Here is a 25,499-nt window from a genome sequence, read left to right as displayed (position 1 = left end):
TGGCTGTTTTAGTTCTAAGCAAAACCCTTTTAAAATCTACTCAAGGACAAGTGAAGTAAAAAAAATAAAAATAAATTCCGGTGCTTCAAACAGTACACTGTAAATCAGGAGGCGGGAAGGATGTTGTAGCATGTACGTAGGGTGTGTACATAAATTGTACAACAGATGCTGCTGTTCAATACACAAGGTCAAACTCAAACTGTTTTAATATCATTTTTCAAGCTTTTCCGATACTTTACAACTGAAGCATTTATGAAGGTTATTTATGACACCATTAAAGAAATACTGTACATAGACTGTGTCATGCCATGTAGCAGGAGTATAAATTAGGGAAAGCCACTTTATATTTGATAAAACTGAGTCAGAATAAAATGAATGAATTTGAATTCTTTCCAAAAAAAAATCATCTATCATTTCATAATGTGAAGCATACGTCATATGAGCAATTTCAAAGCGGTTTGAGTTGGCCGAAAATATACTGTATACACACTATTTTTTACTTTCTATGTTACATCTCAATTTGTAATGATAGGCAGCTACGTGAGTCGAAATGTTGCCCCAAATCTCAAACTGCCATCGAGTACTGCACAGAGACTTTGATTAAATAACAGTGACTACTAGCCGAATAAAATTAAACAGAAACATGCAGCACAAAGGAGTCAGTTATGCTTAATTGTATTTGCTGGCCTTCAGTATAGATAGATATGTACAGCTATGAATTTTATGCACATCCATATATTGGCAGCATTAATTAGAGCTACTGTATAATCAAAATCTGTCAAGATGACTCATGATAAGATTGTTCTCTCCCTGCTCCAATGTCCCAGAGATGTCAGTTCTCCACTTGAGAGTTGTGATAAAAAAGATGACTCAGCAGACAAACAGCAGAGACCTTTCACACCGAATTCTGTCCACCTCGACAATAAATGATGCTTGGCGCAGAGAAGTGGGACATTTGCGATTGCTGTAGTCAAAAGTTTCAAAATTTGTGATCGAGTTGTCATCGTCATAGCAACAGAACAGACCTCAGCCAAGAATTGTGTCTGATGGCCAGTCCTGGATGTGTAACGTATGATGATAGGTGAGCGTTCCGTGTGAATGCCAAGACAATTTAGAATTTGAAGTACACTTTTGTTTGAAATTATTCCTTGTCAACAGGGTTGTTCGGAAACCGAGTTGCCACTGTACATATTTGGATATTGAAAATCTTTAAATTGATTTGAAAACTGAGTGACTGTGTAGCTAAAGCTGTTTCGGAGATTCTGGATAAGGAAGGAAGGAAGGAAGGAAGGAAGGAAGGAAGGAAGGAAGGAAGGAAGGAAGGATGGAAGGATGGATGGATGGATGGATGGATGGATGGATGGATGGATGGATAGATGGATAGATGGATAGATGGATAGATGGATAGATGGATAGATAGATAGATAGATAGATAGATAGATGCTTTATGGATCCCAGGGGGAAATTCAGGTGATATATAGTATATATATATATATATAGACACAATCCACAAATCTTGAGAAAGAGATTGAGAGAGGGCTGGCAAGTCATGGAGAAAAAGTGAGGTGGAGAGAGAGAGAATCAGGCCATTCATCCATGCCTCTGGAGACGGACGCACTGTGAATGCAAGATTCCAAACGCCAACTCCATTTTGTCCCAATGCAACCCTGAGAGTTTTTGCTTTAGTTAGTGTTAGCCTAGCCAGTGCTTGGGACATCCAGAATATGTTAACATTATGGGGTGTCACAGTTTCAAATTGCAGTGCATGACCTCCAACTTCGCACATTAGCACATTTTAGTTGAAATATGTTTGGGGGGGAGCATAAACATGGTAAAAGTGTCTATGTTTACAATAAATGTGTCAGCTAATGAGTTTTTCGAATGATTAATAATGCAGACACACATGCATATACATGCAGCAGGATACACAAACAGCATGCCGGAGGAAATTTGCTGGAGCCGTGTCAAAGCCCCACACAATCTCTCATTTCTGGTTCTGGGGTTTTTCCTTAACCCTGGCAGATAATTGGTCTCTAGTGATAGCAGACGGCTTAAAGCTAAAACATTAAACCTTCACAAGGCTTCACACCAATAATGCAGAATGCAGAAATGAGGCAACGCATATGGCAATAATTTGTGTTATCTCAACAAACATGACAGCTGCTAAGAGACATATTGAAAAGCCCGAGTTCAGTCTGGCACCTTCCTGGGATTAGGAGCACTACAAACATTGTCTTGGTCGTTTTCAGACAGACAATCATGTTCTCACTTTACCCCCCCTCCTTTCAACCCCTCTCCATTTTTTTTTGCTTAGCTGTTTTATATCTTACAAGCAGCATCATATCCCAAAGGGTTTTTTGGACCAGCCTCTCTGCGTGAACATATCTCTGTATGACCTTGTCAGCAGTGTTCCCTTTTAATCATCTTGAGGAAATCTCTGACTTTCCTTTAAAAATTGAACATGAAAGGTAACCTTCTCTATTTTTACTTGCTGCACCTCTACAGAGAATCTGGGAATTATCTATTTCCCTCTACCTGGGATCTGTGCGAGGCACATGAATAGGCTGGAGGGAGAGGGAGAATAAGGAGGATGGGACAAAAGTTGGAGTGAGTGGGTAGATGGAAAAAAAAAAGAGTGACAGCTAGAACGAGAGAGAGGCAGAAGAAAGGAAAAACGAGAGATACGGAGCAATGTACGAAAAGGGGTTGCCGGTATGGAATAAAGGCAAGACAAATATCTTGTGTTATGCTGAGCGCTGTGGCACTGATGTGCAAAATAAGATGCCCTTTTCGTTTAGCAAAACAGGCAGACGCGCTTTAATGAGGATGCGGTTCACAGAAGACTTTGGGGGGAATCAGACTAACCCGGAATTTAGACAACACTTTAATGACAGCGCGTCCCAGAGCTGGCGAATGATTGAGTGCTCGACAACAGAGCTGCAGAAGCAGCTTGCGTGGTGGGCTGGACTCACCTCTAACTTTATGATGGCTGCACGTAAGGAACAAAAAAAAAAAAACATCTGCTCAGGGTATTAAAAGCTTATTAGACGGATCAAAAGTTGCACTCCATCACCTTTGAGAGTACTTTTTGTCTGAAGAAGTTTAGAGACAAAAGTATTAGGACGATTAGGAGACTGCTGAGAGGGTTTATCTCCCACATTTCTCATGTCCTTCCACATCAAACTGATGTGAACGTCATTTGGTACATTGTTTCCCAGAATGTTCACACTATATTTGAAGCATTAAATGGTCTAAAATGTCTTGTAGCGATGAACAATTCAAGATTTCATGGTGATATAAAGGCAGAGAAGAAAAACCTTGATTGATAATTTAATCAAGTGGGTGAATACAGTCATAAATTAGAAACCCAAAAAAAATCATTCTAAAAGAGGTCAACTTCAATAGAGGAACTTTTTCTCTTTATTACTTTGCAGAGCCGTTGGCTAGCAAATGTAAGGCTAAAAGAAATCACCTGCTACGTATAATAATGACATTCGCAAGTTGGCAGGTTTATTGTTGACGCTGTCACATAAAAGATTTTGATTGGCTTGAGTTGAAAGGAGGGCTTTATTAACAAAAGAGAAATCAAATTCTCTCACAGATTATGTTCTGATATTTAAGGTAGTGTTGAATTAATACCTTTCTTAGCTGCACTCAATTTGCTTCCTATTGTCGAATCCAGCAATTAATGAACAAAGGTTAAAATCATCTTTGGTGGTCAGGAAAGTGGTTTAAAACTCTAACTCAAAGACTCAAGTCTTGCGTTGTACCCAATATCATTAGCTCCAATTGTGACTCATAACCCCCTCCCCATCTCAAAGGTTTTTGAGTGTATGAAAACAGCTCAAGATGTCACGTTGTGCCTCTAAGGTGTTCTTTCTTGCTCTCTGTCAGAAGCGAGGTCAGCCGGCTAAGTGAGCCCGAGGCGAGAGACCTCACGTTTGGCCAGACTGAAATATTTAAAGGCGCCGTTCAACGTTTGGCCAAACCCAGTGGGTCTTTTCCATCAGAGACCAATTACAACTACCGCTGGGCCATGGATGAAAGGTTCCATAAAATGGAGAACGCACAATAGCACATATTGTATTGACACATGAGCATGAAGCTCCACACATACATTTTCTCTCGCTTTCCTTTTATGTCTAATGTCCTCTCTCAGTAGGGCTGGCTATGTGTCAGTTAATCCTTATTTTTCTGTCTTTTCAAACACACAATAATCCTTCTGTCTTTTAATGCTCAACCAAATCCCAGCGGCTTCACAGTAACGCTCTCAGACACCGGCAAACCACATGTTCCACGATCAAACCGTATTTGCCAAAGGAGAATCTTTCATGATTGCAGAGTTAAGCAATGACAGTAAGAGGTGGGCAGAAACATGAAAAAAGGCAGACGGGAAAAATAATAAGTGAGGCAGCAACCACAAAGGTAGGCGACATAATAATAGATGATATATAGAATGAATTTAAAATACATTTGTAACCCTCACCAACTTGCAAAGTGGATTTTTTTATAATACAATGATATATAGAGTGAATTTAAAATACATTTATATTCCTCACAAAGTGGATAACACACAATTTGAAATTCAACAAATTCTTTCTTGTAAACATACATGTCCACATTGAATCCTAGATATAAAGTATAAAAGAACACAAACAATTACCAAACATGGAGTTGCAGTGCAAATTCAGCCACAGCATAAAATTTTCCACAGAATGGTGAATTACTACCTGAGCACATGAACACCTCATTGTGGCATGCATGCTCATAGAGCATAAATCATTCATAATCACAGTTATAAGGGGAGAAGAAAGGGTTATAGGAAGGTGGAATAAATTGCCCCTCTTGCCCCTTTGCTCAGTCACAGTGATGCAAACTGACAGGTCACCATATAAGGAGCAATTACCCTGAGTCATTTGGGCCATGATAAAATACAGACACACACCTCAATGGACACACACAAGGAGGTAAACAATCACTGCATGCGACAACACACACACGCACGCACATATTGACATACATTATATGCCACATATGCACCACGCTTACTTTGATGTATTCATTTTTGATTTCCTGGCCTTGGTATCACCCCACATCTCACTTTTTCCAATGCCCTGGGGACAAAAGGCTCTTAAGATAACATAGCAAGCGACACATGTTGAATTGCGCCTGCTGCCGAGACATACGCGGCTAAACAGAGGCAAGAACAAGAGAGTGCTGTTCAAACAAAGGCAAACGACAAACCTCCAGGCTGGCACTGGATTGGGACGGTTAGCACTTTCTATGTTTACATTGTACTTTGCTAGTAATGAACATCCTTTATCTGGAAAATACGATTCATGGTGGGATTTAAATCAGACCTCAATCTGTCTCATATCAGCAACAAATACACGAAAACATCATTTAATTATTCATCCCACCTCCATTTCACAGTCAGGGGTTTCACTTTTTTCAACAAGCATATCCATTTCAAATGAGAGAGTGTCTGAGTATTTTGGAAAATCCTATGCATGTTCATTTTGTCGTAATTTTTACTTTATGATTAACACCTAGTGTAACAGATGGAGACGAAAACTAGAGATGAACCAAATGCGCATTTTCAAATTTCTTTCAAAAGTGGTGATCTGTTGTGAGTGGGTTGTCGACAGCAAGCCTCAAATTATTGCACACCCCGATCCTTATTCAGCTCAGAGTTCTGCTCTCTTTACAGATGGTTACAGAATTCGTGGGGAGATGAGAAGCGAGACCTCTGGGCCAAAGGTCCTCCAACTGTTCTCAGTGTCACGCCACCCATGGCGACAAAGGTGGAGTACAAAATGTTTTCAGGATGCGAGATGATGGTTCCAGCTGACCTTTGTTTGCTTGCAGGTAGAAGAGGCCTCAGAGAGCCAGTGTAATTATTTTAGAGCAGCCTTTGACAGTGCTCTGCGGGCAGCTCGTCTTCCAAAGTCTGATGAAGTGAAAAAGGGGTAAACGAGAACCATGTGAGAATCGTTGTTTGAAGCAATAATCTGCTTTGAAGGAAGAATATTGAGAGAGTACTGGAGAATTGTGATTGCTAAGAGATGATGTTCAAACTGGATGCTTTTGCGTCACCAATTCGTCATTGTCTGCTGTCTGCATTTTGGCCGCCGTGTCTTATAGGAGAATCACAACCCCGAGGTCATTTGGGATTGGGATGTTATTAGTTTTTCATACTGAAATAACTGTGGATGGGTTTTCACAGAGGAAAGTATATTAACATGCCGTAGAAGATTGTTGCTGATGCAAATTTCACAAATTGATCTAGGGAAGACAGAACAGTACCGCCAAGATTTCCATTTGTGGCATACTAAAATGTTGGAACTTTCTCCGGAATGTCTTGGTAGCTTTTTTAGATCATAAGTGAAAATAGTAATACATCACCGATTACCAAGATTTATTGAAGTGACATATCTCCAAAAATGAGAAAACACAAAATTCCAAAATTCGTTGGTTTGAATCCATTAGAGGCCAATCAGACCAAGAAGAAAAAAATTAACAATTTTGTCTCTTTTGCTTGAAGCCACTAAGGATAAGAGAGAAGAAAGACCTTACGTATGGTTCTTTGAATGAAGCTATGGTCTAAAGTTTTGAGAAAATTGCTGTTTTGACAGCATCTTTGTACGGCAGTGCTTGCGAAAGCATTTTGCTTTTGGCTACCGTTTCTTCAAAGGAGTCAGTGCTCCTGCCCATTTTCCACAAAACTGATTTATTAGACTGCTCACACTGCTCATCTCATTTTTGCAAAGCCACCTAACTTGATTAGAAGGATGTATCCCTGGTTATGGAGCTTTGCAACATTTTGGAACATATTCTCTGGGTGCTACTACCAAAGGTCATCTTAAGGATTTTGTGTTTATGAAAGGATTGAGGTGGCTGAATCAATCCGGGTACTGTCGTACGTTTGGATGCCGGCGAAAGGGAATTTAAGGTATTAGAGTCAAGCTGCTTGGCGGTGGAAGAACTTCCTTTTGTTCAGTCTCTGAGGCGGTTTGTAGTTAGTCATGTTGAAACTCCCTTGTGCAGATTTTGTTGCTTTGGATATTATAACTTATAGCAGGAATTATGTTATGTGATCATTCTACCACCAAAGGTCATATGCATTGTGAGTATCAATACGAGCTGCAGCTATTTTAAAGGCCCTTTCATTTTAGTTAAGAAGAGCAATGTGGTAGGTTGACTTATTTTTCCTAAATTCTGTGGAAAACTCTTCAGGTGGAGTCTGCATAAAGGACTTCAGTAGACATGAGGGTCACTCACAGAAAGAGATGGAAAGGTCAAATTAAAATCAAGAGGTTACCCTTCCATTTGAAATTGGAACTGAATACAAAGAAATGTTTTCTACCAACCATAATACCAAAGAAAAAAACAAGGACAACAGCAAGTCAAATGTTTCTTTGTGTTGAATCCAAGGCCAGGTATGCAGTGACAAAAAAAGCATCTTGACAAAAAAGCACAAGTACACTGGTTAAACCTTGTCATTTAAAAAAGAAACAAGAAGTAACTATGAACATGTTAACAGAAATATTGTTAGATTAACTGAGAGGGATCTGTAGAAAAATATTTGCGGATATTTTTCTTTTTCCACAGTCATCCTTCCTTCCCTCGGGTGTTATGTTTTATCATGCACCGAGGTCTGTCACTGCTGTGCTTCATCAACAGAGCGAGTCCTTTCCTCTTTTGTTGCACCTCCGGTTTTCCTGTATACATGCTCCTCTGTTTGTACTTGCCTTCTTATATGGCATCGCAATAGTGAAATGATCGAAATGATTCAAAACTGCCTCTTGCTTCCGTCCCTATGATAAAGAAGGATGCCACTAAAGTGCATGATTTGAATTCCTGCAGAGGATATGAAAAGTGCTTCGAAATACTTCAGTATATGATATGGATGGAGACACAATGCCTTAGGGCTCACTTGTGAGACTATCACTGTCTGTACCAAACAAGAAAACATGTCAAACTCACACCAATATAGTCTAAATCACAAAATACGGATGGGTATGTAAAAAGAAATGGGGACATTACTTGAAATTGTAAAATGTATAAGTCTCTTATGTATAACTCTTGTGTCTTTAAACCTATTCAAAAACCTTTGAGTGCTAACATAGACCGTTGTTTTCATGTAAATTCAAATGTATCAAATATTCCCGGGCTATAAGCCGCACCTGAATATAAGTCGCACCAGCTAGAAATAGTGGAATATCTTGTTTTGTCCATATATAAGCCGCACCGGACTATAATACGCAGGTGTTTTAAATATGAGGGCCCATCCATTTCTATTTACGTCATTAATGGCCCCTTGAGGGAAACCGTAACTACCATCGGCCCGCAACAAAAATGAGTTCGACACCCCTGGACTTTAGATGAAGCAATTTTATTTCAACTCGACTTTAAATAACGTATCTCTTGAGTTTGTATATTTGACCACATGGCTTGGCATTCTCAAGTCCATCATTTACACACGAGCACCTTATCATGTAAAACATAAAATCATTCAGGGACGTACATAGTAGGTGTGAACAATTCTACACTTTAAGATGTACGTGTGTGCATGTGTGTGACTGTGTGGTAAATCAGCCAATTCCGCAGTGAAAGTAACTGTCAGCCCTGACTATTGCAGGGATGTGCTGATAGAGAGGTTTTAAAGTAGCAGACTACTGCCTAAGGCCTGGAAGAACCAGGAAAGGAGGAGGAGGGCGTGAGGACAGGGGAGGTGGGGGGGTGTAAACAGTGGCAAGGGTGGAAAGCAACACAGATAAAGAAAACAGGAATGCGGCAGAAAGTAAACATGAAATAGGGAAGGGATTTCAGAGAGGAAGGAGCCAAGGTCAAGCCGGACGAGCAGAACAGGTACAGAGCGGAAGATAAAGGTGAGAAAGGAGGGTCAAAGTGAATGAGTGACAATGCGGAGAGCGAGAGAGCGAGAGAGAGGAGAGGGTAGAGGGGGGAGAAAAGATACAGGATGCAAGCCTATAGGGGGTGGAGAGCGAGTCCTTGCATGATAATTTGTTCATTAGGGAAGACCTTGACCAAGAATGTTCTCTCCCTATAAGGTGATCTGATGACTCTCCATCCCTGAACCTCCACCCCAACCCCTCGCGACCCCCGCAAGCCACTCTGCTTAGTTTTCTCTTTTACTCCTCCTCCACGTCACCGGTCTCTCATTACAGAATCCCGACTCAGCAATTCTAAGACACTGGGGGCACGGTGAAGGAGGGAGAGAGAGGGGAGAGACTATGACAACATATCATCCACGTGACCTCTTTGTCCACTCCCTCCAACACACACACCTCTCACATGCACATCAAGTATGACATCTCTGCCTGTAATGGTGGACTTGAGTGACTCGTGCTTAATTCAGATAAATACGTCCTTTCAAAGGTAAATGAGAAAGTGAGGGAGGAAAAGTGATTCTATTAAAGGTATCCCGTTTGGCAAACAAGTGCAAAATCAATCGTGAATACTGTGAGATGCATACATCTGCTGCATACTAAAGAACAGCAAAGATTTTGAAGCTAAAAAAAAAAACAATTTCTTCCCATACTCTCTGTATCAATGTTTATAGATGACAAACAATAAAAGATGTGGTACGTTCGAGTTCGGTTCAGGGCAGATGCTGTATTAATACTGAGGTCAAATCTGAAACGTGCAAAGAAATTCTTGATAGTATGAGATATGATTCACCTGCAATAAGAGTCGGTATGAATTTTATAAGCCAATAATGTTCGGTGAAGCCATCGAATGAGTCGAGCTGCTCACTCCCGAGGCATGAAATAAGCTAGAATACTTTGCTTATTTTCCTCCAGGTAGAGTACTTCATTTCAGCTAGCCATTTAAGTCGTTTGTGCGGCGCACAGGCTATAAAGTAGCAGCATGGAATACTTCATAAATCGCTCCAAACTTGTTGAAATGGTCTTCTTTCTTGATATATAGAAAATGGAGACAAACAACGGACGCTGTTTTCTTCTTTGAGCATTGATGAGACTCGAAAGCTGGGAAAGGGTTGGAGATACAACTTAAGATGAAACAATCCTAACTGAAAATGTTGGACACTAATGATATTGTTTGTAGCTGGGAAACGGTTGGAGATGCAACCCAAGATGAAATACTGGAACGATATTGTTTGTAATGAGGTAAGAAAGTTAGAAAGTCTCAAACATCGATAGACCTTGGCTAGTCCAATTAATAAGGAATCAGATAGCTGTGAGACAATTGCTTTTGTGTATCTGTTTTTGTCTTTATACTTATTCACTAAAAATGTCGGCCAACTAATCACCCCCCTCCATTTTTTCTCAGAAACTGTTGTAGCTGCAAAGGGGAGATTAACTACACACCGGTTCGGTTTCACTTCCATCGATTTCTTCAAGAATGACAAGGACATCTTTGTTGTTTTCTTCCATTTTTGTATTATGTTCAGAAAATAAAGACAGATGGTTCGTATGTACATCTCAGCATAGTACTGGCAGCAAATTAAGCTTCACGGCATATGTTGTGTATGACCTTGGCTAGACTTTACATCAACAGGAAAAGTGTGAGATATCAACAAATCAAATGAAGTCAAGAAAGTGTAAATAAAAAAAAAACACAATGATTTGTATACCTTCTGTTCTATTTTTAATTCTATACATTACGAAGGCAAGATGATAAATGTCATATATTTTCTAAATGTGGGTCCTGGGCGAGCTGGTCATATGTTTCAGAGTACTCAGATAAGAATCTTTAAGTTTTACAAATGATACAGTAAAGTTTTTTTTCAGTCACTTTAATGTCCATTAAAATTGCCCAGCTAATACGCGGTAATTGTAATAAATTAATCAAAGTGGCATTTATATAAAAAAACCTAAAATAATAAGATAATGACTAAGACAAAGCTAACAATATGAAAAGAGCGATAAGAGCAAATTTATTTTGAAATATAAATGCAAAATACAAGAAAGGAGATTTTTTTTTTAATGTTCCCTATTCAAGGTCTTTACACTTTGTATCAGTGTTGATTTTCACCGTCAACAACTTCTATTACTGTAGATGTTTCTTTTGGCAGCAAACCGTTGGTGCAATTTGGCTATTACTGCTGTCAAAGTGTCAATATCTGCATTCTTTGTGAAAGTTTCAAATCGCACTAGCAGCAGTGACTTTTAAGTGAACCAGGCTGTGAAGTGGAGGTATTGTCCTTTGTTCCTTGGTCAGGTAAGTGTGGCTGTTTTCACGTCACTGTCAGCTAGAACACCACTTGTGGCTAGACTCAGAGGAAGAAAAGGGTATAAAAACATTAAGGCAGATAGATGTGAAGGCTTACATCTGAAAGGCACGACCTGCCACTGGTTTCCAATGAGGGTTGGACTCCACCAAGTATCTTGGGGATGGAATGAGAGATCAAGAGGCGGATCGGCAAGGCGTCTGCAGGGATGCGGACTTTGTATGGGTCTGTCGTGGTGAAGAAGGAGCTGAGCCGGAAGGCGAGGCTCTTGATTGACCGTTCGAGCTATATTCCTACCCTCACTAGCTGTGAGTTGCGACTGGAAGAATAAAATCCTGGATACAAGTGGCAGAAATGAGCTTCCTCTGCAGGATGAGAATCTTGGTCATCCGGGATGAGCTCTACGCATTGAGAGGAGCCAGATGAGGTGGCTCGGGCATCTTGTTCCCTCTCTAGCGAGGCGTTACGGGCAAGTCCCACTGGGTGGTGGACCCAGGGACGACCAAAGACACAATGTACAAAATTGCAATTGTGACACCTTTCCGATGAGTAGGCACAATAAATGTGCAAGGCACTGAATCCCATAAAACAGGCATACAATTATGCGTGAACAGCAAGGAGAAAATAAGAAACAAAGTCAACAGCTTGCAGTATGTGGACCACTCTGTCCATATTGCATTACACGGCACACAATCACATAACATGACGAGGATTTTAATCATCACAAGCAATCCGAATGGCAAAAACATCGAGCATACTTTGCTCCATTACATCTCATGGGAAATTCTTCCCCACCCTTCTCCCTCAAACTATAGCGCTAACATTCACAGTTCTGCAGCAAGGTGCCTATCAGTCAGTATGGATCGATATGGCTCATAATAGATTTGTTTGGGTATGTTTCACGCTCTCCTGTCCATACTCATCTTTATTGCACATCCCTCAACTCAAATTTCCCCCCTCGGGCTCAGGTAACATTTATTGGACAAAAACAATGCTTGTATGTTTGCAAGCACCCTCCAGGTTCCAACGATTTTACTCCTTTGTGGCTACGTTAAAAGTTAGGAATGGAACAAGATTGATCAATTTCTTGGTGTGAAATAGCAATAACTTTTAAAAGACTGCACAGAAGTCCCTCAGATGAGCATTTAAATGTCGGCGGTGAAAAAAAAAGTACCTTACTACCTTTTACCTTCTTTCTCTGAATGATGATTAACATAGATTGATTTATTTAGTCCTTTTAACTAGACGGATAGATTTCAATGCAGGTTTTAAAAAAATGGTTGGATCTAAAAAGAAGGGGCTCATCACCAGACAAATCAATCAATCAATCAATCAATCAATCAATCAATCAATCAATCAATCAATATGTTTTTTCTTTTTGTGTGTGTGTATATATATATTTATATATATATATATATATATATTTTAGTACAGTCTAGTATTTTGATAGTAGTCACATTATTTTCAATCAATGTATACATGCTATAAATAAAAGTGTTGCACCACATTGATGCCGTTTGGCTGCGTATCCTTGTCTTCATTCAAAAGATACACAGAAGAACGGTTGACCCTGCAAAGCCCGAGCAACCCTGTTGGTGGAGGATAAACCTTGAAAATGAAAACAATTTGAAAGCGGTCAAAAGAAAAGCAGAATAGACGACTTGGATATTTGAATACATGCATTATGCCATACGCCCTTGGGCAGCTTTAGAAAACAACACACACGGTATCCACCCATGTAATCATGTCACACATAGGAAAGATGCATGCACACACATATGTCAGAAAAATAGCATCTTGATATCCGTAATTGGTTTAGTGCATTTGACCTTGTTCACTGTGCATGTGTGTGTGCGTGTGTGTGTGAGTTCAAGTGTCTATGCAGGTTTCGTTCATGCAAGTTTCAGAAATTTCTCATCTGGCTGTGTAAGCATTTTTTTTATTCCTCCCGTATTAAAGTTATATGTGATGGATGGAGCTCTAATAGATGGAGCCCCCAGGCTGTGTATGTGTGTGTGTTATATGTGTGTGTGTGTGCATATGCGTGTGTGTGATGACAGAAAAACAGATACGGGGTCCAATATGATAGCAGAATCCATGAAATTATAAGAAGCATAATGCATTGTGGGAGATGGAGTCAAGGGCATTGCAAAAGGAATTTAAAACTTGCACGGAATTCTGTGATCTTAGAAAACACAAAATCCACCTTAAGCAGACTTAGTATACATTTCAGGAAGCCGAGATAGAAAGTATAAGCATACACACGCACTTAGGGCACACACACACACACTGCTTTCCAAAACACACACGCCTTTGAATGTAGAGTGCTGCGATGACAATTGCCAGAGGCAAGAATCATCCTATCTAATAAAACCCTAAAATGGAGAACAGCGGTGAAAAATGGATCTGAAGAAATGGAGCAAAGTGCTGAAAATGTAATTTAAACACACTGGCGTCGGTACGGTGCGTATGCGTTGACACACAAAACAACACAGTTAATGCAATGCAATGCCACATATGTCAGAATCAGTTAACAGGGCTGCATACAAGGGTGACCCCCTGCGGCCTGAACAACATGAACATGCACACGCAGACGCACGATGTGAACTCTAGACATTGCCAAAAGCACTTTGAAAAGCACAGCCATGCTAAAACATCCATGAAAGCCTTCCTGTTTAATATGTCCGATGAAAAATAGAACATGCTCACTGAGTAAGTTCCTCAGTGCGAAATATCAACACGAGGAACACGCTTGCAATAAAATAAAGTAAAAAATTCAGGACGATCACAATTTCAGGGGTGTCAAAATAATTTTTGTCGCCGGCCTCATTGAAGTCATAGTTTCCCACGGAGGGACCATTATGACTGTCAACCCAAATAAATGTATAAAGGCCTCATATTATTTTCAGTATAGGCTACACATCAAATTGATAACTAGTTTTGAAATCAGAGGCTAGTAAAAACTGTTCAAATATTTTAAAAAGATCAATAGTGTCAAACATTGCTAGTGATATGGCTCGTAAACACTGTTCAAATATTTTAAAAAGATCAATGGTGTCAAAAATTGCTAGTGATATGTCTATTTTTAAAAACTGAAGGCAATTTCTTTTTTTCGTATTGACACGTCGCCGACGCACAAATTATTCTCGTGGGCCACATAAAATAATGTGGCGGCCCATATCTGGGACCCTGGGCCTTGAGTTTGACACCTGTGCAATAATAGTTTCCAATTCTTAACCAGATTGACCGAAATGTGATTATTTTCAACATATTATAAAACAAATATTCAAAAGTATCTATTCTTTGATAATACATCCATTTTGCATTGACCTTAAACACTGCGAGTCAGGCCTGCCTAAACACTTGTAATGTGTTTGCAATGATGAAAAGGGACGCTTACACATAAGACTTAAAAGTAGGGCTCAGCGTGTTGGAGCCCCAGCCTTGACACTCAATAGGGGCGCGTTTGCGCATCTGTGGCATGCAAGAAGCAGTAGAGATGCAAGATTTCCTTTTGACTGAGAATCTCTGCCTATGGGGGAATTCCCTGAGCAGCACCTTTCATTGACGGCCTGAGGCCACGTACTCACACAGACGCACTCGCCCTGCTTTCATCTAACACCTGGAGAAATCCAGCAACTCCACAATGCCGATGCATAATTGAAAGCATTCCTCGCTTTATTTTACCTATTTTGGTACGGATACGACGATGTGAGGAAGAAATTAAGTTTGCGTAGTTTGTGTCGAACCTTACGCGTCACGGATAAGATTGGCAGAAGCATTGCACACTCCTGACATGCTAATTCTGTTTATTTTTAATCTGCGTTTCATTTGACTTGACGCATTCTGCCGCATTCATATATTAATGAGGGATGTGGGAGGATAGTACACCTTTGAAATGGAAATGTATTTTAGCTACAAGCCGTGCTTTGTTTAAAAGTTTGCAGAAAATAAGCTAGAAATATTTTTTTAAGAGTGTAAAATTAATAAATAAAAAAAGGTGACATCCAGTCATCAAACCAAAGTGCCTACATGAAAACACAACAATAATAATAATAATAATAATAATAATTGGAAAAACAGACACGGAAATTATGTTTTTTAAAGTTCAAGGCAAGGAGGAAAACCGTTTTGATGCAGACCGCAATACAAGATTTTTCAGCGAATTAATTTTAATACGCTTCTCCAAATTCTCATATGCTCCTTTGCGATGGTCTACTGGGTGCCCATTTAAATTTATTTCACGACGGCTGCACTGACGTTACTCCAAGTCTCCCATTATACCACCTTTGCTTGTTTATGCCAAACTGGTAATCATTGTCGAAATGCTGACGCAGCATGTCATTTTATGTAGCAATCTGTTCTTTGGTAACAGAAGTTTGTCGGCGGGATGTGTGTTATGAATGAGCTGACTTCCTTGAACATGACTATTACTCTGCACAACATCAACATAACGTTTAACGACATCACTTCATCTCCATGCAGTTTGTACAGAAGGCTGATGTGAAATAATCATTGGCTCCCTGTCACTTTGCTGTTTTACATTCCTCACTCACTTTCTGAGCTTTGATTCCAGATTAAACATTTTCCCAGTTGTACAATACGTCATATTCTATATATCTAACAATCATCAGTATCCGTGCCTTGAATGGTCTCTTAGATGTAGCTTCAAGGTTAGAATGGTGGCCATTTTTATAGTAGTACATTTCATTATTTCCACCTTTCTTCAATATGGTATTTTATGACATTTATTAAGTCAGCCTTTGTTCATTTTTTAAATTTGAAACAATTTTTAGGAACGTTTGTTAACTGATGACTACTTGTAATTTGATATTTGCTCCTAACTACTATCTGGGTGTAACGCCAGAGTGATGTTTGTTGATGTTAATATAATTCATGTAGGGCGTTATTTGTGGATAATTTATTTATGGCTTGCTTGCCAAGGGGTGGAGAAGTTTAATGTTTCAAGAATGCCATAATCTGAATTTAGGCATCTTTATTATTATTATTAATTACTATTCGCTTAATTTCACCATATGAGTCGGAGAAGAACATCAAAAGACTGCCTTTCTAAAAAGAATTGGAATTTAGAAGCTTTCGTATAATTGATGACGAGAACAGAACATAAGAATATTTTGGAGGGGTGGGGAATGAGCCAAGATCCATATTGTATATTTCATGAGAGATTTACAGGGGCATTTTACAAATGTGCCAGTTCCTTAGCGAATAATGCATAAAACTTGATGTTTGTGTGTCTTAGAAGAAATATGTAAAACTTCATAAATATGTGAACGTGGTGTTGATTGCAATGAAATTTGTTCAAAATTGATGGATATCTGTACTCATTTGATTTGACAACCACGTTTCTTTGTTGATTTGCCTTTGTTTGAGCCTGCACCCGTTTCCTGTGTAGACGAATCCTATAAATAATAAATAATGAAGTCCTTCAATTGAACTGAACAAAAAAAAAAAGCAAGTCAGAATGTGATGCCGCCATGTGTTTGAGGCCAGGTGGTACTGGGTCGTAACTACCCAGAAGTTAGACGACATATGTATTTGCCGATACTTTTCAGTGGTGACCCCTAATTCCCCTGGCTCGTCTCTGGCTTCCAGAATGACACACGTGCACAAGCAGACGGCATGCCTGCATCGTAAATCGGGTTTGATCTGTCAGAAAAGCGTGTCGACGCTGTCAGTCAGCAGCGTTTGAGTGTCAGACCAACGTTTGGAGTGTCAGGAGATGTGCGCACAACGCTTCTGTCTTAAGTTGTGTTTGAATCAGCACCCAAAAAGATAGAAAGGATCAAATAGGAATGTTCGTGCCTGGTTTTAACAATGAGTTTATTGAAAGTTAAACAGTCATTGGTGACAGTATGATGGCACTGTTAAGACCGTGACACTGATAAGTGTTTTTTTTTTATGCACAAGTGCAAAGTAAAATACGGGAGGCGCTACAAGTGGGTGACCATGGGTGGCTAAGGTCACCCCTGAAAATGTACTGGCCACAGCTACTGTTTTAGAATGAAGTTCCACATTATGATTTATTTCTTCGTTACACAACCTCAAAATATTAAGTGTAATATTAATAGTCTGACGCATACATTTCGGCTCGAGATGCCCGCCCGCCCCCCCTTGACGGCTGTCATGAGGTATTGAAAATCGGCTTTTATTTTTGGTGTGCCATCTCAAGATTTGATGTGGCCATGCCTATGAAAGATTTCTGGAGGCGCCCCTGCCAAAATCAACCAACATTTATTGACTGACATATTTTTGTATGGATGAATTAGAATGAGATATTTATTTCAATAATAATAATTTCTTTTCTATGTAGGGTCTCATACATCTGAATGTCTATTTTGTTGTCGCCACTTATCGTTATTAAATGTCGCATTTAAGATGCATTTGAACTGTTTTGTAAATAACAACCAAATTCTGGCTATCATTAGTCCTGTTGTGATGAAACCGACTTCTAGACAACGCGATGGAGACGTACTAAAAGCAAGCAAAGGCAATCTGCTTATGTGAAGGACCCACAATGTGTTACAGCCCTGGGCAACTGTCACTATCAAGGCTTCAGCACGCCATCAGTGGGTGCCAACCAGCCCTCCTGTCTCTTGTGGGGTGTGCAGGGGTGGCAAGTCTTTGTGTCTGTAGCTGTCTAATTAGCATGTGTTTTTGTAGACACATTCAAATATCTCGGGATGTGGGTGTGTTTCATAATAACAACGGCTACACTGTTGTTAAAATATGTTCAAGTATAATAAAAGCCACCTGTCAGCAAGACAATAACCCACACCACAGTTAACATCAGAATATTCAAATATTCAATGTAAAATAGACACAAAAATAATGGCAAGGCTTTTTGACATGCTAACAAAGCAGTTGTCTCTGACACATTCATCACTGGCAAAAATAAGTTATTCAAAGCGACTATCATATTTGTGTATGCAGTACAGAGCCTTCTTTTGTGTTACTCCTTTCCACTGCAAAAAGCAATGAAAAGTTACTGGGCATGCCGTTGATAAATCAACACCAAATTTTACGGCAAACCTAACAACAAAACTGTTCTAACTTTACGAAAAAAGCACGGGTTGTTTCAAGAGTCCCCCCCGGCCATCATTCTGAATGGAACCTTTTATATGTAGACTTTTTAAGGTGTTTATCTCCGTGTTTGGCAAAATACCATTTTATAAATTGCACATTGTGTTCTATTGATGCACCACTTTATATGCTGTAGATACACGGACGTCTAACAAAACAATAAAATATGTTCTTTGCATCACCCCAGCTTTTTCTCTTCAATCAATGCTACTTCCAATTCTCGAACAAGACCTCTTGTCTTTGCTGAGAATGTCAAGCAGTGTGCGCAATAGGCATCACGAGATTATGTATTCATTCATTTCGCGAGGCGCTTGCAAGGCTGCCGAGTCCCAAGTTAGTTTAGTACCGCTACCTAATTAAGTGTTCCAGGGTTTTAAATCCCTCTAAATTATTTCCTCCGTCTTCGTCCCCAAACTCCAACTCGCTCCTTGTCTCTCTTCTTAGCCCGTAGGCATTGCCCTATCCCACTCCGAATCGTTTTCCATTTCATCTTTGTGTTAAACATTAATATACCCCCTTTGTATTTTTTGTCTTCCCTCATTTCATCTCCATTACAGACAGACGAGCAAAGGCGCTTAGCTCCCATTCAGTGAGGCTTGATGAAGGAGAGCAGGTTCTAATTCTATGTGAGCACATAAACATGATTTGATCCGTGCAATTCATTATTTCAATCACATATTTAACAGCAAGCATTATCTTAATGCTTAATTACCAATTAACAGTGTCTGATTAAGTAGCAATTAGCAGCTTAGAATAAAAATGGAAGTGTCCCAACACAGGGACACGTGAAAATTAGAGAACGTTTATCTTCGTGTCATGTCAGTTTGAGTGCGCACCTTGGTGGACATTTTTCATCCTGGCATTGTGAACGCTGTCACGTTTCATTCGCCTCCTCCATTAATGGAGATGAGATCCAGAACAGCTTTTCCTGTCATTAGGGAAACATGACGCAAACATCATTTAAGACTTCATTGCCATCATATCCAAATCCTTTAAAACGCAGTAATGCGCAAGAATTATGTGTTTTGATTTACTCACAGTGGCCACGATTCAATAACTTAGATGCAATCTTTTTATGTTTGTCTTCATTTATGTCATCATGTAAAAACAACCAACAACACCCAGATAACACGTGGCTGCCATTCGGATGGTGGTGTGAAGTTCACAGTCTAACAGTATGTCAGTCAAATGGGATGGAACAGGCTGCCATAATGTTGAAAATATGTGTGTGGTTGTGTGTGTGTGTGTGTGTGTGTGTGTGTGTGTGTGTGTGTGTGTGTGTGTGTGTGTGTGTGTGTGTGTGTGTGTGTGTTTACAGGTTCGGTGTCCAAATTGTTAGAAGGGTACAGTTATTAGTTTGCTATTTTAAAAGCAATTTGATGGTGAGTTGTGGGTGTTCTCGGCAACTACATGGAACAGTGAGCTATTGAAATACTCTAGCGCGGCGCATATATTTACATATTCCCTCATGGATTTGGAATTGAGTTAAAATTGAGCTCAGGAGTTTCTGCCTCTGGTGAATTAAATTTCTTGTGACACCTTTCCTGCTGAACTTGACTGAATTATCGTGTGTGTGTGAGTGTGTGTGCACATGTGCCCGCCCACATTGAAACGTCGATAAACCTCAACTCATTTTAAATCTAATAAGTGATGATGGGCACGAAAACATACATTAGTCCCACACCTCCACACACATACCTGTTAACTTTGAACCTAAAGGGTTGACAAATTTGGAAGTTGGCAGTGCGGACATCCCGTGCCTTGGAGATAGCACACTTTTTCGGACTTTTGCTAGGACCTAAGAGTGAAATGGGGAAAAAAACAAAGCATTATTATGAAGGACAAAATATTTTGTGGTCATTTTAAAAGGAAGCATTACTAAACAGCAGGTTTTAGATTATGTTTAAAGACACCAGCTACTGTCATATATTTGTATAGAGTCACGCTGCAGTTTAGGACTTAAATTTAAAATCCAAGGAATAGAACGCCTTGTGCCACACGGCTTCAACAGGACTGTCACATGGCTAATAAGGAACACCATGTTCATATAATGCACCAACACTTGAATTTCTCTCAGGCGACACATTTTAATGGTCCACCCTTTTACCTGTAGCATTTTGCCACTCATAAAAAAAAAGGAATTGCAGTAAATTCAAAGGTAATACACATGTTTGCAGGTCAACAAGCATAATTTAAGACCAATCCCAATTTTATCCCTTTGCTCTTGTTTCAACCTTGCAAATGGTGAAAACATGACCATTGGTGGAGCTACGATTTTTTTCCATGGAGGAGCCATGAGGTGGCCAAGAATATCAGGTGGTCTGCAAACCAAACACATTTTTTAAAAGTCCCAAAACTTCTTCAGAAAACACAGGTGAATATTCATTTTGTTTCCTTTGGGATGGTTAAATGTGGGAAAAATATCCTTAAAAAAAATCTTAAAATTCCCCAAAGTCAATCATCTGGCCTGACACCTGGCAGTCCAAGCATATTTCAAGGGGGCGAGTGGGGTCAGTAACCCAGCGAAAAGTTGGAATGTTATAATCCGTGTAAATATTACAAAAGGGCTTTTTTTTTTTTAGGAGTCCTAAATGATCAGAATCAGTTCATTCAAAAGATTCATTAAAAAGATACCTTCAATGAATAGTTCTATATTTTCCCCGTAATAATATTCATTTTTAGTACTGCATAGCGAGGAAATCTCCTGGCAAAAATAAGAGGCAATGGGGAAACATAACGTTCGCCCACCAACAGGTCTCTCAGCCTGTTAGCACCCTCTCTTTGTGATATGTTTAAACCAAGCCCTTTGTGTTAGAAAATGTGCACTTGTGCACCACGGAAAATGGAAGGCAATTGCTGTTGACTGACAAGCAAACAAAAGCCTGGCCGTCCTTCACATGTAACCTGACTTGCTCCCAGTGCTACAGTTTAGTTACTATTATTCCAAAAAAAATCCTTGGAAACCTCTAGCAGCCTGTTTCCTTTGCATGGAAACTATTTGTGACAGAGTCTGCCATGCGTGCACCGACAGCCCGAGGACTTTGCCACTTACCTACTGTGGGACGCCCACAGGTCTACTTTCTAAAGGATTGACCCCTGATCTTTCCTTTCTTCCTCCTTCCATCACTATCTTTCTTTCCAAGGTTCTGTGCATCCACTATGAAATTGTTGCTGCACTCAAGAAGAAGCAAGTCACTCAGTTTTAGCATACATAAAATGCTATGAGATCATAGCCATCCTTTCCAAATGCTCCACCATTACCTGCAGGGAAATGAACATTACTGCATTAGTTCTAGCAGTAATAATATAAAAGCCTTCAGGGGTTGTTTGAATTATATTCAGTTCAAACACAGCGCTATGGACTCGGGAAAAGCACAGAGAAGTGAGCAGTTTTCATATTTTCTCTCCTACTTTTCTCACTCTGATTCAATTTCTCTTTTCTCTTAAAGAGCCCATTTGTTATCACACTCGCAGTATTAACATCCCAAAGAGGTAATACTTCATATTGAGCAACTGTCGGTATCAGAGCTTGACAAGGAAGATCATTTCAAAGCATCCGTCGGCTCGTGTAATCGACTACTTTCTGTGTGATAACACTTGGTTTGAATTGTAGACTTTCTGCCCATAATAAAATCATTTGGGGGGAAGTTCTTCATGATTTTGTACACCCCAAATCTTCTTTTTACCTTCATCTGTCACATTTCCAAATAATCCCACGTGTGCTAACTATCCACGTCTAGACTCATCCAGTTTTTATGAACTCTCTCACAGACTCGATAGATATGTATCAGCCAGACTGAGTCCCTTCCATGATCAATAATTAATTCACTCCATCCATAACCACAATCACTCACCCGCCGATTCGCACACTCTCAACCTCTGTAAATCCGACTTTATTTAGCTACTCAGTGACGTCTCAAACATTATCTGACCATATCAAGCCCGTTTGGATCAAGATTTTATTCCGAACAAGAAGGGGATTTGTGTTGATTGAAAATCTAATCGTTGCGTATGATAACACTTATTTTATCAGAACAAACCGCCTTTAGCGTTGTTTGGAACGGCATGCCTTTCTGTTATCAAGAAACTTTGTCCAAAAAGTACCAATTAATTTATTCATACCTAATCACACTCCCACTGTAAAACATACTAATGACCTAACTCATTCATTTAGTCATTATTATTTTTTTCAACCCACCTACAACCTCACATGTGAATAGTAATTTAGTAAACCACCCACAAAGTAGCACACTCATTCCAGCTGTCCTTGTCACAAACAGAATCTGAATCATCAATAGATCAATGACTGAATGACCTGCACCCACTGAAACACACTAACTCAGAGTGCCACCTATTCACAAAGTCCCTCCCAACAATTGCTCAAACTCAATCAGTCAGTCACCCACATACAGCGATTGACTCAGCCACAGTTACTAAATCGTTCATATTGGCACACTAACAACTCACTCACTGGCTTATCATCATCCCCTCACTCACCTGACTCCCTCATGGACACGTGCGTCAGTATAGTGTAAGTGCTGCTGGAGCGGGAAAAAAAAAAAGAAATATCATTGAGCCCTTTTTTTATTTTTAATTCCCCCCTTAAAGCTAGTTTTGATGCAAAACAAACCGCTATTTTACAGAAAACATTGATTATCAACTATTATTCATATATTTAGCTAATAGTTGCACTATTTAGTGTTGATTGTGTTAAAAGAATTAAATACACATGTTTAATATACTATATTATGTGTTTTAATTGAATATTTATGGTGATGGTTGACCTTTTTTGGGGCTTGGGCAACTGCCCTCAAAATTTCAATGCACATGCCTGCTCAATTAAGCAAATAAACATTGGTCAGAGATATACGCCAACGTATGTATAAACACATCTCCGTGTGGATTTAATTGCTTTTTGCAGAAAATACAAAACAGTCCTGTGTGCCCTGCAGTAAAATACATTCAGAGTGAACTTTGAGAATTACTGCAAATCAAAGCTAAAAAGGTCAAAATCACATTGTGTCTGGAGAACAGAACAAGCCAAATGGTTTAATTTGTTCTTGTAATTCTGATTCATTAAATTTATGTGTAGGAGGTGGAGATTTTTATTCAATGTGATAATTGTCACCTCAGCTTCTTCTGTGAACTTATTTGTCCTCCCCCCCTCCCTTCCCCTCCCCAACAGAAAAGATCAAGCATATATTCCTCTACTGGAGCAAATTATTAAAGCAGCACAGTGTTTATTTTGAGTGTCATTTTTTTTTTCACGGCAAATTTGTCCGGATGGCTGTTTCAAATTTAATTTCAGGTCAAATATAAAAATGTTTCTAATGTTTAATTTGAAAACGGCTTGTGTTCTTAGGAAACTTGTCTGATTTTGGGATAATATAATTAGCATTTCCTTGTAAATTTGCATGCTGGTTTTTAAACATCCTTAGTATGGAAACAGACTTTAAAAAGTGTCTTTTGATCGATGAGTAAACCAAAAACAGGCAACCAAGCTCAAGCTTTTTACTACAGCGCCACAGGTGTTTGCTGGATATTTACCAAGCGACCAATTCCAAGAGAGAGAGAATGGGGGACAGCAACTACAAAAAAAAGTCAGCCAGAGAAAGTGAACCCTAATGGGCCATAGTTGGAGGGAATTAGTCCCACTTCATACTTGAGCACATTTTTCAGATGAACAGCACTCTTCTCAACCATCTTTCGGTGAAGTCCAAAGTTTTTCACATGCAGTATGAAGTTTTGGTGGGGCTTTAAATATCCATCTTGCTGGCACACTACAAAAATAATATTAATTTGGAGCTATGCACAGGCCTCAAGTTCCATATTTTTCAATGGCTGCCCTTTTGTGCGTCTTTAGAGTCCCATTTCCCTCCAAGTGTTTTGATTTTAACCATCTAAGACTTATACTACCGCATCATTGCATTTGACGGTGCTGCATAATGCAAACGCTGTGTTACGCTCTCCAAAGTTGTCTTGTAAGTATAAATATACAGTAAAAGGTGGCTCCACTAGTTTGTCACTACTGATGTCAATATGCAGCAGAAGGCCCAGCGGGATAAAAAACAGTAGTTGAATGCCAGCATTCCGGTGGGAAGATAAAATGGTAGGCATGCTATTAGACAGAATTGACTATCATTGTCCCTCAAGAACATTCTTTGTGTACCGAGGACCTTCACATGATTGTAAGTGTGTATGCTTTCATTAGGACTACACTGCATGTATTCGGCTAAGCCAATACCAATTACGCTAACATTTCAATCATGATTACAATTTGGCACCACTGTTCACAAGCAACCTTTCAATATTCACCTATCAAAGGGTTATGAAAGTCAAGGTTGAATCCTGTGTTTTCACAAAGGGAGACAGAGGCAAGTTAGAAATCATACAATATTTAATACCTCAGGAAATATAATTAATAATGTCATGATGAAGATAGTGGTGATGGATGAAAAGGCGTACTGAGGCTAAGGAAAGATGGAGAGACGCACGGAGACTAGGAAAGTTGGACCGGAGCAAATTATTACATTATTCAAATGCAGTTGAGGAGATTCCCTCTTGCACCTGAAGCACTGAATGCCAGAGACTAATGTGTATGTGTGTGTGTGTGTATGTGTGTGTGTCGACGCTTTCTAAAGCACGAACAATTAAAAGCCTCCAGTTATCGTGAACAGAAGGGTATGACAAGCTGTTATGGCAAAGGATGGATGAATTTACAGATTTTATATTTGGACCGGAACAACAAATATTTGTTAATTAGATTGCATGAATGGAACACTTATTGGTCACAACATTAGGTATCATAAGAATTTAGAATTAAAAGCAACAGATTTGGGAAAAAAAAAATTATGTTGAAAGGGACTATGGAATGAGAGAAGTCTTTATATTGCTGGTCATTGTTTTAATAATTTATAATTCACTTTGTGGAGAAAATCCAATGAACATCAAGTAGAAGGAAATGAAAGAGAACTTTATGGTTAAAATCAAAGATGTCTGGGATAACTCACATGGATCTATGTCAAAACATTTGAGACAAATGTTTAAAGAAAATATAAAGTAGATGCATAAGGGATGAACATGGAATAACTTCTGATAGGCAGAAAATGGCATGCAGGAGGTCTGCTAGATGGAATATGGTTAGACCAGAAATGAGATCAATCCAGTACAAAGTGCTAGC

The 25,499-nt window shown here is 39.4% G+C and overlaps 1 long non-coding RNA gene across 2 annotated transcripts in view; it reads right to left on the bottom strand.

Moving 5' to 3' along the window:
• Positions 1-4,530: 4,530 nt before the first annotated feature.
• Positions 4,531-25,499, bottom strand: part of LOC125969340 (uncharacterized) — a 65,179-nt gene continuing 44,210 nt past the window's right edge. The window contains exons 2-4 of one of the 2 annotated variants that reach the window (XR_011086882.1): positions 20,018-20,117; positions 19,156-19,247; positions 4,531-5,114 (exon numbers count right to left, since the gene is read on the bottom strand). This is a non-coding gene — a long non-coding RNA (uncharacterized lncRNA). Of the gene's footprint in view, positions 5,115-7,406; positions 7,818-19,155; positions 19,248-20,017; positions 20,118-25,499 lie in introns of those variants that run through there. The other variant, XR_007481525.1, reaches the window with a different exon arrangement.

Source organism: Syngnathus scovelli, chromosome 5, assembly GCF_024217435.2.
Source record: "Syngnathus scovelli strain Florida chromosome 5, RoL_Ssco_1.2, whole genome shotgun sequence".
In the NCBI taxonomy this organism is placed as follows: domain Eukaryota; kingdom Metazoa; phylum Chordata; class Actinopteri; order Syngnathiformes; family Syngnathidae; genus Syngnathus; species Syngnathus scovelli.
This window is presented reverse-complemented; position numbering and strand designations above follow the sequence as displayed.